Raw genomic sequence first — 17,217 nt, forward strand, 5'->3', positions numbered from 1 at the left:
GGAGAAGTGGCTTGGGAGGCCTGCGCAGCCCCACCCTCCTATCCCCCCAACCCTGGCTAAGACCCCTGGGTCTGGCCCCCTCCTCCAACCCCAGTCTCTGCCCTGGGCCATCCCCCCTTTCCCAAGTCCTGGGCTGGCCCCCATCCCCAACCTCCGAGCTGGCCACTCTCCCCAAATGCCACCCCCTCCCATGCGCCTGTGCCGGGCACCCTGCCAAACACTTGTGTCCCCCGCCCCCCAACCCAGGAATCCAGACCAGTCTGGGGTGTGCTAATAGGAGACCTTCATGCTTCCCTTCCCCGCCTCCCCTCCTCCCCCCCGCCCCAGCTGGGTCCAGGCAATGCTAAGTATGTCTCCTAGTTCTTATATAAAATAAGTGTCAACTAATCCCATGTACCTGTCATGTTTTTATTGCCTGGCTTTTTACAGACATCATTGTGGGGTGAGTTTTGAGGGCAGAGGCCTACCAGATCAGGTTAGGTAGTATTCTGGTAGCATAGAAGAAGGCACAGAGTTGTGTGGGTGAGAAGCTGGCAAATGGGTTCTTGAGGCCAGCATTGCTGGTGAAGGTTATGATGCAGTATGATTCAGAGCAAGAGAAGAGGTAAGAGACAAGACAGCAAGGGAGGGATAGAGCTCTGGAGGGCCTAAAAATCAGGGTAAAAAGACTGAACTCAATGTGGTAAAATAAAGGGATATTGGTAATATTTGCTCATGGCTTGGATGTTCTGGGCAAGAGAAAGGGAGGAAGGAGTCAAATCATCCTCCAGGTAATAGGACTGAGTGGTAGGCGTAATCTTCAAGTGACAGAAAACTGGTGGGGGGAAGGGATGGAGGAAGAGAGATGGAGAGGGTTTGGGAAGAAAAGTCAGGAGCAATGTTCCTTCTAATCTTTTCCATCTTTTATCCATGTTCAGAATAAATTTTATGTGCACCAAAGCATGTGTAAATGTGCATCACCGCACAAAGAAACAAACAAAACTAGCTGTGGGTGTTCTTCAGCAGTTGAATCTCCCCTGGGCATCTGGATGCACAAGCACACAATTTACAGAGAACACTGGTCAGGAGTACAGCATGACTCATTGGCTGTGTCTACACTGGCCACTTATTCTGGAAAATCAGCCGCTTTTCCGGAATAACTTGCCAGCTGTCTACACTGGCCCCTTGAATTTCCAGAAAAGCACTGACAATCTAATGTGAAATCATCAGTGCTTTTCCGGAAAAACTATGCTGCTCCCGTTCAGGCAAAAGTCCTTTTCCGGAAAACTGTTCCGGAAAAGTGCCAGTGTAGACAGCACAGATTTCTTTTCCGCAAAAAAGCCCCGATCGCGAAAATGACGAAAATGAAAGTGCTTTTCCGGAAAAGCATCCTGCCAATGTAGACGTGCTTTTTCCGGAAATACTTATAACGGAAAACTGTTATACTTATAACGGAAAACTGTTCCGTTTTAAGCATTTCCGGAAAATCATGCCAGTGTAGATGTAGCCATTCTGCATTAAAAGAGACAACCAGGCAGAGATATCAGAAAAACAGGCTGAAAGGTGAGACTAGGGAGAGGAAGATAGGTCATGGTGGAGAAGTAGTTCTTGAGCCATCAGCACAGAGATGGCAGCTGAATCAGTGTGATACTATAGAGGGTATGTAAAAGGAGAAGAGGAGAGGGTAAAGGAGAGAGCCCTTTGAGAGCCTTATTTGATGGAGTGGAAGTTTCATTCCTCCCCTCCTCACTGGAAAGAGGTTGGATAGAGATCCAAGAGGCGTTTTGAAAGCCAAGAGAGAGCACAGTTTCAAGAAGTGTTGCAATACAACAACAGGTTATCTTGTAATATGTGTTTCTAGACAGGGATGTAGAGCCTAATCCAGCAAACACAGGAGTAGAACTATGGAAGTTGTAGTGAGATCGTAAGATTTAATAATGCTGTTACTATTGGATACATTTGTGTATATTTTATTTAATGTTTTCTTTGGAAGAATGGGAACAAAAATGTTGATGTTGTCAACTCTTGCAATGAAATTATGAGTTTTATAATATTTGATGGTGTTGTCCATACTTTCTCTCCTAGCTTCATGTTTTTAGGCAAGCAAAGAAAGAGTTTCTGGCCATCCTGCTGTGGAGAAAAGCCTTCTAATAAATAAATAAATTAAGTAAGTAATTCAATAAATAAACAAACTCTACCTTGTTAAGAAATGCAGAAAAATCAGCCCACTATTGAATAAAATATATATTTCCATATAGTGTTTTGAAATAACTATAAATTTAAGCAAAAAATGGACACCTCATTTTAGAAAGAAAGCTAATATTTGTCAGTTAAACACACTTGTAGGTCTGTGGACAAGATATTTGACAAGGCAAAAGTTGTATACATTGGCCAAAATTTGCAAAAATGACTAGACTTGAGATGTGATTTTTATAAAATGCTGAACATTCACTGTCTGAAGATCAGACTCCCTTAAGATGTTTCAAGTTGGGCACCGAAGGACTGAAGCACCTAAAATAGCTAGTCACTTTGGAAAATGCTGGTCATTATCCATTCTATGACTAACATGCTTTATATAGCCTGTCTATGCCAGACAATCATCTCATCTGAAATGGAGACCCAATGGAATGGATCCCACAGATGTGTTCTAAACAAATTACATCAATCTTTAGAGTGATCGCAACAGGATACTATCTACACAATGATGAAAATCCTAGGTCAGCTGAGTTGGGCCAAAGGCTGAAAAACTGCTGTGTAGCTGTTCAGTTCGCCTGGAGCCCAAGCTCCAGGACTCTGTGAAGAGGGAGGGGCCCAGAGAATGGCTACACACCAATTTTTAGTTCTACAGCCCAAGCACCATTAGCTGAATCAGCTGTTCCAGGCCAGCCAGAGCCATGGCATAGGTCTTTTACTCCTGTGTAGACATATCCAGGGTTGGAGAACCTGGGATTAAGCCAGCTGTGTTTAAAAGATGAGCTACACATGCTTAGGTTTACCAGATGGGTTTCAAAAAAATACCGGACACGCGTGATCTCAGAACAGGAGGGGATGGGGATGGGGGGGGACAGAGACCGGCCAGGAGGGGAGCAGGGCTGGCTGAGAGGGGGTCAGAGGGAGCAGGGCTGACTGGGGGAGATCGCGGGTGGGGAGGAAACGGCTGGCGGGAAGCAGGGCAGGCTGGGAGGGAGGCGGGAGGAGCAGGGCTGGCAGGGGGAAATCGGGGGTGGGGAGAAAACGGCTGGCGAGAAGCAGGGCAGGCTGGGAGGGAGGCGGGAGGAGCAGGGCTGGCAGGGGGAGATCGGGGGTGGGGAGGAAACGGCTGGCGGGAAGCAGGGCTGGCCGGAAGGGAGGCGGGAGGAACAGGGCTGGCAGGGGGAGATTGGGGGAAGGAACCAGCCGGCGAGAAGCAGAGCTGGCCGGGAGGAGGTTGTGGGGAGCAGGGCTGGCTGGGGGGAGGGACTGGCCGGCAGGGAGCAGGGCTGGCTGGGAGGCTGTTGGGGGGAGCAGGACTGGCTGGGGGGGAAGTGGGTGCGGGGGAACTGACCAGTGGAGAGTGGGGCTGGCCCGGGTGCACACAGATCCACAGGTGCTGCCCATCCCACACATGGTCCTGGCGGGGCTCACAGGCGAGTCCGGCCCCGGGGATTCCATCCCACCTCGGTCCTGCCCCCACCCCTCCTCTCTACTGCCAAGAAGCTGGGGCCACTCAGGAAACGGTAGGGAGACTGCAGAGAGCGTGAAAGACTTTAGTGGGGAAGAGAGACCCCTGTGACTGAGAGGAGCTGCAGTAAGCAGGAAACTATTGTTAGACACCCTGACTCCGAGCTAAGGTCAGAGGGCTGGGAAAGCTGAGCTTCAGCTGGATAAAGCCTGGAAGACTCTTTGCATTGGGACTTAGTGCTGGGGGTCTGGGGGGTCCCTTAAGGGAGGGAGTGACTGAACTGGCCTGGGGCTCTGGCGGGGACTGTGGTAACTATCTGTGGCCTGCAAGGTGGAGGGGCCCTGAAGAGAGGAGCCATTGGGGGCAGGACACTGCGGAGTGACCTCTAGCTGTGAGGGAATGTTCCCTTGTGCTTCAGTTAGACGAGCTTCTGTTGTCATGCCGGCCTGCCGTGTTTTAGAGAAGGAGGGTTTTGCAGTTAAGGCAGAGGAATGGGAGTCTATAGAGACCTGGGTTTAATTCCAACTCATCTATGGATATCTGGTGTAACCTTAGGAGAAGCTCTTAGGGTGCGTCTACACTAGCCCCCTAGATCGATCTAGGGAGGCTAATGAGAGCGACCGGAATTGCAAATCAAGCCCGGGATTTAAATATCCCACGCTTGATTTGCATGTTCCCGGCCGGTCGCCATTTTAGAAATTGACTAGCCCGAAGTAACTGCCCGCGTCTACATGCAGTAGTGAAACGGGATTCCGATTTAAAGCCCTAACTCGAATTAGCTGGTATTCCTCCTGCAATGAGGTTTACCAGCTAATTCGAATTAGGGGCTTTAAATTGGAATCCCGTTTCACTGCCGTGTGTAGACGTACCCTTAGTCTCTCGCTGCCTTTTATCTTTAAAATGGAAGTACTAACAAAGTGCTTCCCTGCTTCGCCTGGTGGTTGTAAGGCTAAACAGATGCCTGGCGTGTGCTGAGAGAGCCTCAGAGGAGTGGTATTGTGGAAATACAGAGTGCTATCACCATGGCTGTGTCTACACTGGGCCACTTATTCCGGAAAATCAGCCGCTTTTCCGGAATAAGCTGCGAGCTGTCTACACTGGCCCCTTGAATTTCCGGAAAAGCACTGACGATCTACTGTAAGAAATCAGCTGCTTTTCCGGAAAAACTATGCTGCTCCCACTCGGGCAAAAGTCCTTTTTCTGGAAAAACTCTTCCGGAAAAGGGCCAGTGTAGACGCGCTTTTCCGGAAAAGCGCATCGTTATAACGATAACTCCGGGACCAATGTAGACGCGCTTTTTCCGGAAATACTTATAACGGAAAACTGTTCCGTTTTAAGCATTTCCGGAAAATCATGCCAGTGTAGACGTAGCCCATTAGTATTGACCCACTGAAGTGATGGGGGTCACCTTCTTAAGTGTAAAAACAACACATGGATGTAGCCCAAAGAGGTAATCTGTTTATTTTAAGGTTTCCTATAGAGCCTGTCCTTGTAGTATCTAAGCAGGGTTGCACAAGCTATAGCTCTTGGGCTATATCCAAGCCCACCAGAGCTTTTAATCTGGCTCTTGAGCTCCACTGCCCCAGCTGGGGAGCAGGGTCAGGGGCTTACCCTGATCTGGTGCCCGATTCTGCTCCCCCAGCAGGAGCACTGGGCAGGCAGGAGCAGCAGGGCAAGCCACTCATCCTGCTCCCTGGCCAGTGAGGGGGTGACCTGCCTTACAATTTCCATACCCAAAGGTGGCTCTTAGGCCAAAACATTTGCCCACTCTGATCTAAGATATGACCAGGCAAATAAGATCCACATTGCCAGGCCAGCGAGGACTTCATGGAGTTTTCAGTTGCTCTAATTCCCTAGACTCTAGAAACTTCTTTTTGGGGACATCTTCGAACACTGGTTACCATGGGAATGCTTTATCATGCTCCTCCCCCAGGAGACCTGGTCTTGTCTAGGATGATGTGACTTACAAAACTTAGCACAAAATATTGCATAAGACGAAATATGCTTAGGTGCAGGAGCTTGACCGTGAACAAATTGCCAAAGGAAACCAGACTAATCCGACGTCGGATAACCTTTTAAAGCAGGCTATACATATGCATCTTTTTGATGAAGCGCTCCCACCAGAACTAGAATACATATAGCTAGATCAGGCATAGGTTCTTTTCTCTTGTGTGTGTTCAGTTATGTGAGTATATTGATATACAGTATGGCTATGTCTACACTGACACCCTTTTCCGGAAATGCTTAAAACGGAACAGTTTTCCGTTATAAGTATTTCAGGAAAAAGCGCGTCTACATTGGCAGGATAATTTTCCGGAAAAGCACTTTTTCCGGAAAAGCGTCCGTGGCCAATGTAGACGCGCTTTTCCGCAAAAAAGCCCCGATCGTCATTTTCACGATTGGGGCTTTTTTGCGGAAAAGACTACTGTGCTGTCTACTCTGGCCCTTTTCCGGAACAGTTTTTCCGGAAAAGGACTTTTGCCCGAACGGGTGCAGCATAGTTTTTCCGGAAAAACACTGACAATTTTACAGTAGATCGTCAGTGCTTTTCCGGAAATTCAAGGGGCCAGTGTAGACAGCTGGCAAGTTATTCCAGAAAAGCGGCTGATTTAGTGGAAAAATTTTCCGGAATAAGTGGCCCAGTGTAGACACAGCGTATCACTGTATATGTGGAGTCCAAACATACTGAAAATCAACTGCAGAAGTCAGTGCAAGTTTTGTATGTAGACAAGACTATATACATAATAGAGAAGTGGGGAGTGGGAATTCAACTTATAACAATTCTCAAGTGCAGCCCGAGTCATGCATTGGGGGCAGAGCAAGATCTTATTTATAGTGTCACACCCGCAAGGTATTAAGTGGCTGCTGTAAGGTGCGGAACACCCTCGACTCTCAGGAGTTGATCGTATAGCAGTAAAGTGAACAGACATGTGAGTGATTTTTCCAACTTTTTAACGTGTGGATACAAAAACTGGCCATGGCTAAGCTCTATTAGCGCATGGGTGGACAGAGGAGTCCGTAAAAAGCAGAGTGTGGAGGATCTGCATGAAAACTCTTTCCATTCTCATCTTCTTTCTGACGTGATCAGATATTGAAAGAAAAATGCCAGACAGTCTCGGTTGTGCTGAACTTCACAGATGGGGGTGCCATCGGACAGCCGTTTCAGGCTCCCCACTTCTTGGGGTAGACCAGTCCCACCTTGAGTAGGTTAAACAGCCTTGGTCTGCTCTGATCTGTCCTGGTTGTCTAACCCCCTAAGGCGCTGTATGCCAGCTGTACACAGTTGGGGTATGTCTACATTAGCTCATTAATTTGAACTAGGTAGGCAAATCAGGCAACCGGAGTTGCAAATGAAGCCTGAGATTTAAATATCCCAGGCTTTATTTGCATGTTCCCATTCGGCTGCCATTTTTAAATCCCCCTTAGTTCGGACGAACTGCCCGCGGCTACATGCGGCAGTTTAAAATTAATCCAAACTAAATCCTTAGTTCGGATTAACTGTTACACCTCATTCCAGGAGTCCTTGGAGAGCAGAGAGCTCCAGTCATGTCCCTTGTGCCAGGCTAGCTAGCCCAACCTTGTGCCATTTGGGAGCTTTCCAACACTGGAAGCTGTGTGAGTCTGACTTCTTTCGGCCTCCTTTGCGCTGCTGACATACGGCTAAAGGGTCTGATCCTAAATTATGAACAAACCCATCTGTCTCCGGGGCTCACGGCCAGTATTCCTTTTGGAACCTGAAGCTGTTTGAAGGCCGACCCTTTCCCAATTGAACTCTGTAGCCAATCCACAGCATAGTGACCTAGCAAGATCTTGGAAAGAGACAGAGCACTGGGTAGACTGTAGCTGGGTAGAAAGACAATATTATAAGGTGCTAGAATACTTGGATGGTTTCCTACCATAAATTTTTCCTACCAAGGGCATCCCTCTTATAGAATGGGGACTGTTGCAAAAGGAATCCATCTTCAATCATTTTTCCAGTGCCCCTGTAGTGCTGGTCCCACTGTAAACACTATGCAGATGACATCCTCCCACACACCGTGATCGGGACTATTTGAATAAGAGTGGTTCCAAATTCAATGAAAACTGAGACATGTGACTCCTGCTAATATGACAGAGACATGTGACCCCAAAAATATTGTTAATGTATTTTCTACAAAAACCATTGCTACTAACAATTAAAAAGACCCTCCAGTGTAATGTCAAAGTAACAGTAATGTCACAGACCAAAGCACCTTCTTTTTAGCCTGTTTAGATTCTCACACATAGTGGAAAAATTTCTGTGCAAACACATGCTTGCACCTGCACATTTTCTGATGGCAGGGCATATTGCAGCTTGGCAAATATCACTTGATTGCCCAAACTCCAACTAAATATAAGCTTGACAGACACGGCTGGTTGATTTAGGGTGAATATTTAACTTTATTCCCAAAAGCCATGCAGTTTTACCAGTGAAAAAATGACACAATGAAAACCATAAGGGGGTGTGATGGGATCAGGACAGAGGAGTACACAAGAGTGGTCAAGGGAAAGTATATCAGCCCTAGATTGTGTAAGTCTCTGTTTCAGGGTGAATTAACAAGGGCTAATCTAGAACCAGAAGGAACTTTCTGGAATCAATCAGGCCCGTTGAAGAATCTGGAGACAATTGAGAACTCAACTGGGTAGGGCTAATCAGAACACCGGGGTCAATGAAGAACCAGTGGAGACGGGTTAAAAAGAACTCTCTGCAGCTGGGAATGTGTGAGGTGTTTGGAGGAGGGAAAGAACTCAAGAAGGAAGAGGCGTCTGGGTCTGGGTCTGCAAGTAAGGCAGAGTGCCTGGGATGAGCAAGATAAGCTGCTCAGGTACCAGAGGGAAGTTACTGGGAGGGATCATTTGGGGAAGTGGTCTAGGGAAGTAGTTGTCAGACTGGGAGTAGGACAAACTCTGTCTGTTGCCAGAACCCAGAGTAATGGGTGGGCCCTGATCCCCCAACCCGATATTACTACAGAGGCTGCCCCAGAGAGGGGAGACCAGGACTGGCAGGGGCTATACCCCATACTTCAGACAAGCCTGTGATGAGAAGGGCTCAGTAGGCTGTTACCCTTGCCTCTAGTTAAAGGCAAGGGGCTGTGTGGAGGGTCACAGTGCGCCTCATAGGCTAACGCTATCTGCCAGAAGCACGAGACCTGTGGGTCACGGTTGCAGCCTTGCCACAGGAGTGATTCTTGTTTACACTAAGGCCCTTCCAGTGCTTGGCATGCTAAAGCAGTGAGGTGGGTGTAGATTACACTCATAATGTAGCTTAATGTTCCTTTTATACTGTTTGAATGGTGCAAAGTGGCCTTCAGATAAATGGGAATCAGGCTGAAAAGCGAAGTACACTGGCCCCCATGTAGATAAGCTCAAGCAGGGAGCAGAGACCTCCTCTGTGGGATCTCTAACAGGGTGTTCTTTTGGGGGCAAGGAAAAGGGATAGCGGGAAGAAGAAAGTAAGAGGAACAAGTGGGAAGGAGGTGTACCCCTGCCTGAACAGGGCAACATAGTGTGGGAAGAGCTGGGAATGTGAGTCTCCCCATAATGTTGGGTATGCAGTATCCAGCATGTGGTGGATATGGAGTGCTGGGCTTACCTGTATTAAAACCAACTGGTCTTGAAAGCAATGTATTCCCCTCTTAAGTTCCATGGCAGGATGCCCTCGAGCTCTGCACTAGAGGAAATGACAGAAAGGAACAGAGGGACAATGGCTATTGGAACTGGAACCATTTGAGCTTTAATAGTTTGAAGAAAGAGCTTCTGTGTGTCAAAAGTGAGTAGAGTGTCAATTTATTTTTTCTTCAGTTGTATGGGTAACACACACTCCCAGTGGTGGGATGTTACCTTTGCATTTAGTTTCCTTAAACAGTCTGATTTGTCTTGTGTACCCCCAAGTTCCACCTCCCTTAAACTGCAAAATCAGACATAAAAATGTCACAATCACCTATGATGGAAAAATTGTTTACTTTTTTCATTTTTACCATATAATTATAAAATAAATCAATTGGAATATAAACACTGTACTTAGATTTCAATGTATAGCCTATAGAGCAGTATAAGCAAGTCCCTGTCTGTATAAAATTTTAGTTTGTGTACTGATTTTGCTAGGGCTTTTTAATGTAGCCCATTGTAAAACTAGGCAACTGTCTAAATGAGTTGGGGTCTCCCCTGAAAGAGCTCTGCCTACCCCCAGGGATACACGTACCCATGGTTGAGAATACAGGTTGTGTTTTATCTGATATTCTGAGTATTTTACTTGGACACACTTTGGCAAATACTGTAGAGCAGTCTTATCCCAGAAAGAAAAACTAGCATGTTGTGAGATGGCATGTGGCAGATATACTCCATAACAGTTAATGGCATTATGGTGCATTCCATTAGCTGAAGAGTTTACCCTGGGTATCCAGCTTCATACCCAAGCTAAATACAATTTGGAAGAGTGTATTATCAGCCTGATTTGCATAAGATGAACAGACTATTCAGAAAAAGGCACCTTATGGACAACAACATCATGACCTATTTTAAAACTCTTTAGTGTATGTGACTTAGTACAGTAGCTTTCAACCTGGGGTCAAACCACAAGTCCACAGGCTACGTCTATAGGATCCGCTGTAGTTTGTTGTTACCACAGAAGAGTGTTTTTTCAACCTGTGATCCATGAACGCTCTTGGAGTCTGCAGACTATGTCTAAGATTCCAAAGGGTCTGCACCTCCATCTGCATTTTTTTAGGGATCCACAAATGAAAAAAGGCTGCAAACCACTGACTGGTAAACGTAAGTAACAATAATTTATTCTTACGCATTTTATACTTGAGTCTTGTGTCAAGTAGATTCAGGGCCTAAGATGGTGCCTGGTAAAGCTGGCACGTGTACTGTGGATCTCTAGGAGCAACCCACATGTAGTATATGCAGGCTTATGCCATAGAACAAAGCCCAGTTTATGTCAAATGATGCCCTGTGTGCACCTTTACATACTCCTTCTTGCATTCGTAGTCAGCTCTAGGAGTAGAGGAGGCAGTGGGCATGGAAGGGTCTGATCAAATGGCCAAATGGAGTAGTTATTTTGAAATAGCAGCAGTGAAGCGCCCACACTACTGCTATTTCAAAATAACTATTTCAGAATAAGGGTTATTCCTTGTGGAAAGCAGGAGTTATTTTGAAATAACCAGCCCTTTATTTTGAAATAACAGGCTTAGTCATGTGGATGCTCTGCTTGTTATTTCGAAATAACTCCCTAGTGTAGACCAGGACTTAGGTCCGGGACAGCGATATGACCACTGGACAGAAGAGCACAGAGGCAGCTGGACACTGGGATTATGCAGGCATTCAATCACATCTTTGTGTGTTTTGTTCCACTTCCAGCTGTGATTACGTGCAATGATGCATTGCTCTATGGATGACATGGATTTTTGGCAGCTTGTGCATAGTAGGTGGGGAAACGGGGGGCAAGGGTTGCCTCGGGGCCATGGGTTGTCTTCTGCTTATCTTAGCTGAGCTATGTATATTGTGGTGATTGACCTTGCTTTGGCAGACTCACTACCAATGTCATCAGTTTGTGAAGAAGGGATTGGTAAGCAGCTTGTTTTCCACCTGGGATGGAAAACTGGTTAGTGAGCAAGATCCCACATAACCTCCATTTCAGTTAGATCCTTGATCTCTGCTTTAGACAGAGGCAGGCACATACAAACCAGCATTGGGCAGAACTAGGGACAGTGACTCTTCCTCTATTTCCTTGCTCAGGGATCACTCTGTACCATGGCGGTAGAAATGTAGTCGTATTAGTCTGGTGCAGCTGGAACAAAAAACAGGACTGTGTAGCACTTTAAAGACTAACAGTTTTCTTCCACTATTTGATCTGAGGAAGTGGGTCTGGCCCACGAAAGCTCATCACCTAATAAACCATCTTGTTAGTCTTTAAAGTGCTACACAGTCCTGTTCTTTGTTTCATCTGTACCATGGCGTATCTCTCTTTGTGCCAAAGTCTCAGAGGGGTAGCCATGTTAGTCCATAACCAACAAAAAAACTTTAAAAACTTTGATCCTGTAGCACCTAGAGACCAACCAAAAAATATAGATGGTATCATGATCTTTCGTGGGCACAATCCATTTCTTCAGATGAATGGAACAAAGCGTCCAGGGGTACAAATATACAGCAGAGAGGGAGGGAGAAAACCCCTGTTAATTAAAGCATCTGTGCTAAATCAGGCTAGTAGAGTGGTCTGTAAGTGCCTGATAGTTCGCTTTTGATGTCATTTGGGTGTTTGAGGATTGAACAAAGACATGTCTTCGATGGGCCATTATATTCAACACCCAAATGACATGAAAAGCTAAGTATTGGGCACTTACAGCCCACTCTATTAGCCTCATTTAGTATGGATAATTTAAAAGACAGGGTTTTCCCCCTCCCCTCTTTCTTCTTTTTTCTGCTATATATTTGGACCTCTTGCTCCATTCATCTCAAGAAATGGGTTGTGCCCATGAAAGCTCATGATACCATCTATATTTTCTGGTTAGTGTAGCACCTTAAGGTTTTTTTCATTGTGCCCACAGAGGTACCTTGATTCCATTCAAGTAGGTGCTTAGCACTACAAAGACTCAAATGCAGTCCTTAGTCTTTGTCTGAACTCTACAAATGTTGCCCCAATACCAAAGTATGGTTTATTGTCTTTTAAGGGATGAAAGTTAAATGCAGGACAAATAATTGTAATGTGAGGCACAAAAATCTGTTTGCCTGGATGAAGAAGAGCAAACAATTATTTACTGCCTTCCATTGGCACTGGAACAGAGCTAAACTTAGGGGAAAGTCAAAACACTGGTACGCAAGCCAGGTGGAACACGAATTCCGCACAACATCAAAGTAACCCGTGAGCCACTGGAAGGCAACAGATAAACACCACAAATGTCACATTGACTCCTATGTCACTCTGCCTTGGGTTTCCATTGCTATGTTTAGGTCGCTAAACAAATTGCCACTCTAATTTTTGTAACCTTGTAAACATGCTGATGAGCTCCAGGGAGTGCAGCTTGCAGGGCTGGACACAGATAAACAAAGGGTACCTGGTGAGGCAGGAGACAGCATAGTAAAGAGACACTAGGGAATACTGAAGAAAAGAGGGATGGATGGCAAAGAAGTTTACAAGCAGATGGACCTCAGTGAAGAAGGTGAATTCTTTTGCACAAAGTCCCGACTCCAGTTAATGTGGTCAAAGAACTACTGAACACTTGTGGTTCTTTAAACACAGCTATACTCCTCAGGATTATGGGCCCAGTCCAGCTGCTGTTGTCAATGGGAAAGAAACGTGGTTCTCTCCAGAACTCTTTTCTCGCTTCTTCTTGAAAACATGAGTGACTTGCTATGCTGACCTTTCGCCATTTTGGAAAGTTGCAATGACAGTAGTTGTAACAGCATTGACTTACTTATTAAAACATGTACTCAGAAATGAGTTGTTCCTAAGCAGCTGGTAAAGTTTGGGTATCACTGCTTCATTGACAGACACTGCTCTCACTGCTCAAGAGCAGTGTGAAATAACACACAAGCTTACCTCCAGCTACACATACTCCATATAGGGTCCAATTCTCTTCTCAGTGTAAGCAGGGTCTGAATCAATGCTTCCATTACAGCCAGCTGGAATGGGAAAGACATCCTGGGTGTGTCTCTATAAATACAGTTTGCTCCTGCTTTACTTAGGCCTGCCAGATATTCAACTGTTGCCATGGTGTCTTGCTCTTTGTAACCAATTTGGCTATTGTGGGGTCACAAATTGTGTTAGCACAAAATGCAGGAATTGTGAGATGATCAACAATGCTTGCAGTGACTGTAGGAATACAGACAGTCAGACTGTATTTAATTCAGCTCAAAAGGAGAGACCTTGTCAGTGTAAAGACCCTTGGATGAACAAGGGCTTGACTGCCAAAGATCTGGGGAAGGAGGACTCTGAATCAACCGGCTGCCTGCCCTCCAGGCGTGAGCTGCAAGACTGGTCCAACTTGTTTCTCCCTCTGTTCTAATGACACAACTAGAACAGACTCCATAAGGAGCCTCTTTTATTACTTTAAACTTATTCCTGTGGATGCTGGCATTTCTTGCGGCTGGACTGGGCTTTGGGCAAAATCACTGAGAGCAGAAATCAGTAGGTTTGGCCTAGAGCCAGATCCACCACAAGCCAGCAGAAGATGGGATAAGCAGCTAGCGGAGGCGATGGAGAGGTGTAATGAGCCACCAGCAGGGCAGCCACTGAGAGAGGCAAGCAGAGCGGCAGCAGCGAGGTGAGACGAATGGCCAGCAGAGCGGTGAGCAAGTAGAAGGCGAGTGACCAGCGGAGTGAGTAAGATGCCTCCTTATCTTCCCTGCCTTCCCACAACAAAATGGGAGGTGAACTCTGCATATGGTGGGGCATGTGAAGGGAACATTTAAATTGCTGGACTTAAGAACCTAAGAGGAAAAGGACATTGCCCAACCTACTTGGGGTCGGACTGTAACTCGTGCTTTTGGTTATGAACTCTGTTTGTGGTGGTTTCCCAAATTAATACCGTGCTACTTCCCTCCCCTTGTATTAAAGATTTCTTTTCTACACTCAGACTCTGTGCTTGCAAGTGGGGAAGCATTGCCTTTGAGGATTTGTCAGTGTTAATGAGAGCAGAATTTGCCCCCTGTGTACACCCGGAAGGGGAGTTTTTCCTTTATTGCTGCAAGTTTCTCTTGGCTTCAGTGCAGCACAACGTGCATGTTGAGTTTCACACAAGGTTTCACCTCCATTTCTACAGTCCATCTTTCATAATTGGCAGAGTTCTTCCTACATTTATGCCTCTTCGTGGGGAGTTGGGGTGGTTGTGGAGGGGAAATGAGGCTGGAAATCAGGCCCCACATTTCCAAACAGAGACTTGTGTGTGTGCCCATGCAATTCTGTGCCCATAATCAACCTCACAGGTAATGAGAGAGCTCAATCCCTCCTGAGTGCCGCGGGTAGCATGTAAATGCTGAAACAACATTGGCATGGATGTGCTACGAATGCTTATTGAACGGAGTCCAGGAACATTCCTCATGTGTATAGAAAGTGATAGGGAGGGAAGGAAAGAGAGTAAGGTTTGTGGGATTCATAGACTCTGACTTAGGCAAGCTTCTTTATTCAGTAGAGCAGTGAAGCATGTGCTTAAATCAACGGGACTTCAGTACATGTTTAGATGCTTCCCTGAATCAGCATCTTGATGAATGTGCTTCCCTTTGCGCATGGTGGTTATACAGTAGCCAATGGAGCCAGCTGACAGGCAAGACAGAGGAGCCCAACTTGAACAGCCTGTCACTGGTGAAGGAGCTTTGGAAAGCAGGCACTTGCAAAGACAGCTTACCCCCTTTTTAGGGTGAAATAGGGGCTTTATTAGAGGCACAAGAAATGCCGAGCGTGGCTGTTGCACTTTGTTTCTGATGGATAAAGAGAGGCAGCAGCTGGAGCAGGCTGAAAGCTTTCTGAGGGCTGTAGGAAAAGACCCCTTTCTTGGAGAGCACTAAAAGCCCTTTCATTGCTAAGGAAAGCCGAACTAAAGAATATCAGATGAATGCCTAGAGCTGCCAAGCAGAGGGGGGGGGGGTTAATAAGCCCTTTGAAAAGCCTCCCCCTCCCCCCCCCCCCCCGACCTCTTGGCCATGCTGATTTTGGATGGGTACTTGTTCCAGACTCATCTATTGAAATACTTTAAAAAGGAGTCTATGGAGAGAGGGAACATGGACATCTTAGGGGTGGGGACCATTGCCAAAGCCATGCCTGGGAGCTATAGGTAGGTGCTAACATTACAACTGGTTCTCTATCAAATGGGGGAAGAGAGGGCATGCCAAGGAAAGGTGGACATGCGTATGGGGCAGGGGTGTGTGTGGGGGGGGGAAGGAATGGAAGACAGTAGGAAATGAGCTGCAGTGGGGAAGCACTTTGATGCCAAAGGGCATGTGACTCTCTCCCTGCTGCCTTTTGTATTCAGTTTTCCTACTTCATGTTGGGTGTCACTGCCCTGGCCCATCTGGCCTGTGTTATGTGGGTCCGCCAGCAGGTCAGAACAGTCTTTGCTGTCCTTAACATCCAGGCAAGCCAGACGGTCTTGGTCCGAAGCAAGCTACAGGCGCTGTGTCTCGCAGGAGGGACTTCTCTGCCTTGACTCCTTTTCTCTTATTGCCTTCCAGTCTTGCCCCCAACTCCTGTCTGAATCTTAGCGGTTTGGAGGAAGTCCTTGTGGAACACATCGTGGCCACTGGATCCAAGGAGCAAACCCCCTGAAACTTGTCTATTTAGACCCAGATGATCTTCTCTAATCTACCAGGTGAAGCTGCTCCGATGAATCGGTCAGGAAAAGGAGTGAGTCATGGCTCTGAAATGCCTTTTACTATTCCAGGGGCACCTAGAGAGCTCCACAGAGGTAGGTGCTGTATGTGCAGCGTGAGGAAAACACACTGCTCCAAATTGCTCACAGACTCAGATCGGACAAAGGATTGAGGGGAGGGGAAAGAGAGGCAAAGAGAAGTTGAAGTGACTTGCCCAAGGTCACAGAGCAGGTCAGTGGCAGATCCAAGGATCATTTCCTGTTCTACTGACACTTAGGATAGGGTCCTATCCCCTGGTCCATGTTTCCCATAAACTAATAGCCTCCTTGCTTGAACAATCCCGCCTCTGACAGGAAAGAGCAGCCCCACACTTTCTAATTCCCCCCCCCCTTTCTCCCGGCACTTTTGGAACACTGCATATCACCTGATTTGTGCTCCATCCCCACTCCTCTCCCTCCCTCCCAGAGCTGGAATGGTGCTCTGAAAGTGCTGGGAGAGAGGAGGAGGAGTTGGAAGTACGCCCGAGTGCATGAGAGGTGCATGGGAGAGGGAGCAGGCAGGGGGTCTGCAGGCTGCAGGTGGAACCCCAGTAGGCCGTGGACTGCTGTGGCCCACTGAGATGGAGGAGGGCCACTCATGCAGCCCACTCACTAGTCTTCATTGCCCATCTCTGCCCTAGACCAAATACGATACTTCCTCCTGCAGGTGGAGTTGTGGAGCAGCTCTTGAGCTGGCACACACAGGAATCAGGACTGAGGAGCAGCACCCCCATTCCGGTTGGCTACAGGGGTCATCCTGGCCACGAGGCCGTGGCTATAAAATGATCAAGACCCATTTTTTTTCCCCTTCCCCAAGAGTTTTAAAATCATCAATCCGGCCTCCCTAAAGCAATGAGATTAGCTTTAAAATCCTGAGATTTACAAAAAACCGGGGGCAAGAAGGTGTCTTTCATCTGCGTTCTGAGTTTGGACCCTTTGAGGTGCGGCCAGTTCTCACACTCAGGTTCTTTCTTGATAGCCATGAGGGCTCGACACATATTGCTGTTTTTAATGGAAGCCCAATTTCTCACCCACACACAGGCTTCCTGGAGCTGGGGCTGTAAGACCTACAGTAAATATCATGAGATTCCCAGTAAAATTGCAAAAGCTGGCAGCACTGGCGCTGAGCCCAATAAACACAGAGTTATCGTTGCAAGAGGCAGGTCACAGCAGTGCAAATCCAGAGTCTGAAATAGACACAGATGTAAAAAGTCATTA

At 46.9% G+C, this 17,217-nt stretch overlaps 1 long non-coding RNA gene across 8 annotated transcripts in view; it reads left to right on the forward strand.

Moving 5' to 3' along the window:
* The window catches only part of LOC102444722 (uncharacterized), a 121,266-nt gene that overhangs the window by 1,577 nt on the left and 102,472 nt on the right, over positions 1 to 17,217 (forward strand). For 7 of the 8 annotated variants that reach the window (XR_012903021.1, XR_012903020.1, XR_012903022.1 and 4 more), the window contains exons 2-4: positions 2,065 to 2,146; positions 9,300 to 9,428; positions 15,824 to 16,056. This is a non-coding gene — a long non-coding RNA (uncharacterized LOC102444722). The remainder of the gene's footprint in view (positions 1 to 2,064; positions 2,147 to 9,299; positions 9,429 to 15,823; positions 16,057 to 17,217) is intronic. The other variant, XR_012903018.1, reaches the window with a different exon arrangement.

The sequence above is a fragment of the Pelodiscus sinensis genome, chromosome 3 (genome assembly GCF_049634645.1).
Source record: "Pelodiscus sinensis isolate JC-2024 chromosome 3, ASM4963464v1, whole genome shotgun sequence".
Taxonomy (NCBI): Eukaryota; Metazoa; Chordata; order Testudines; family Trionychidae; genus Pelodiscus; species Pelodiscus sinensis.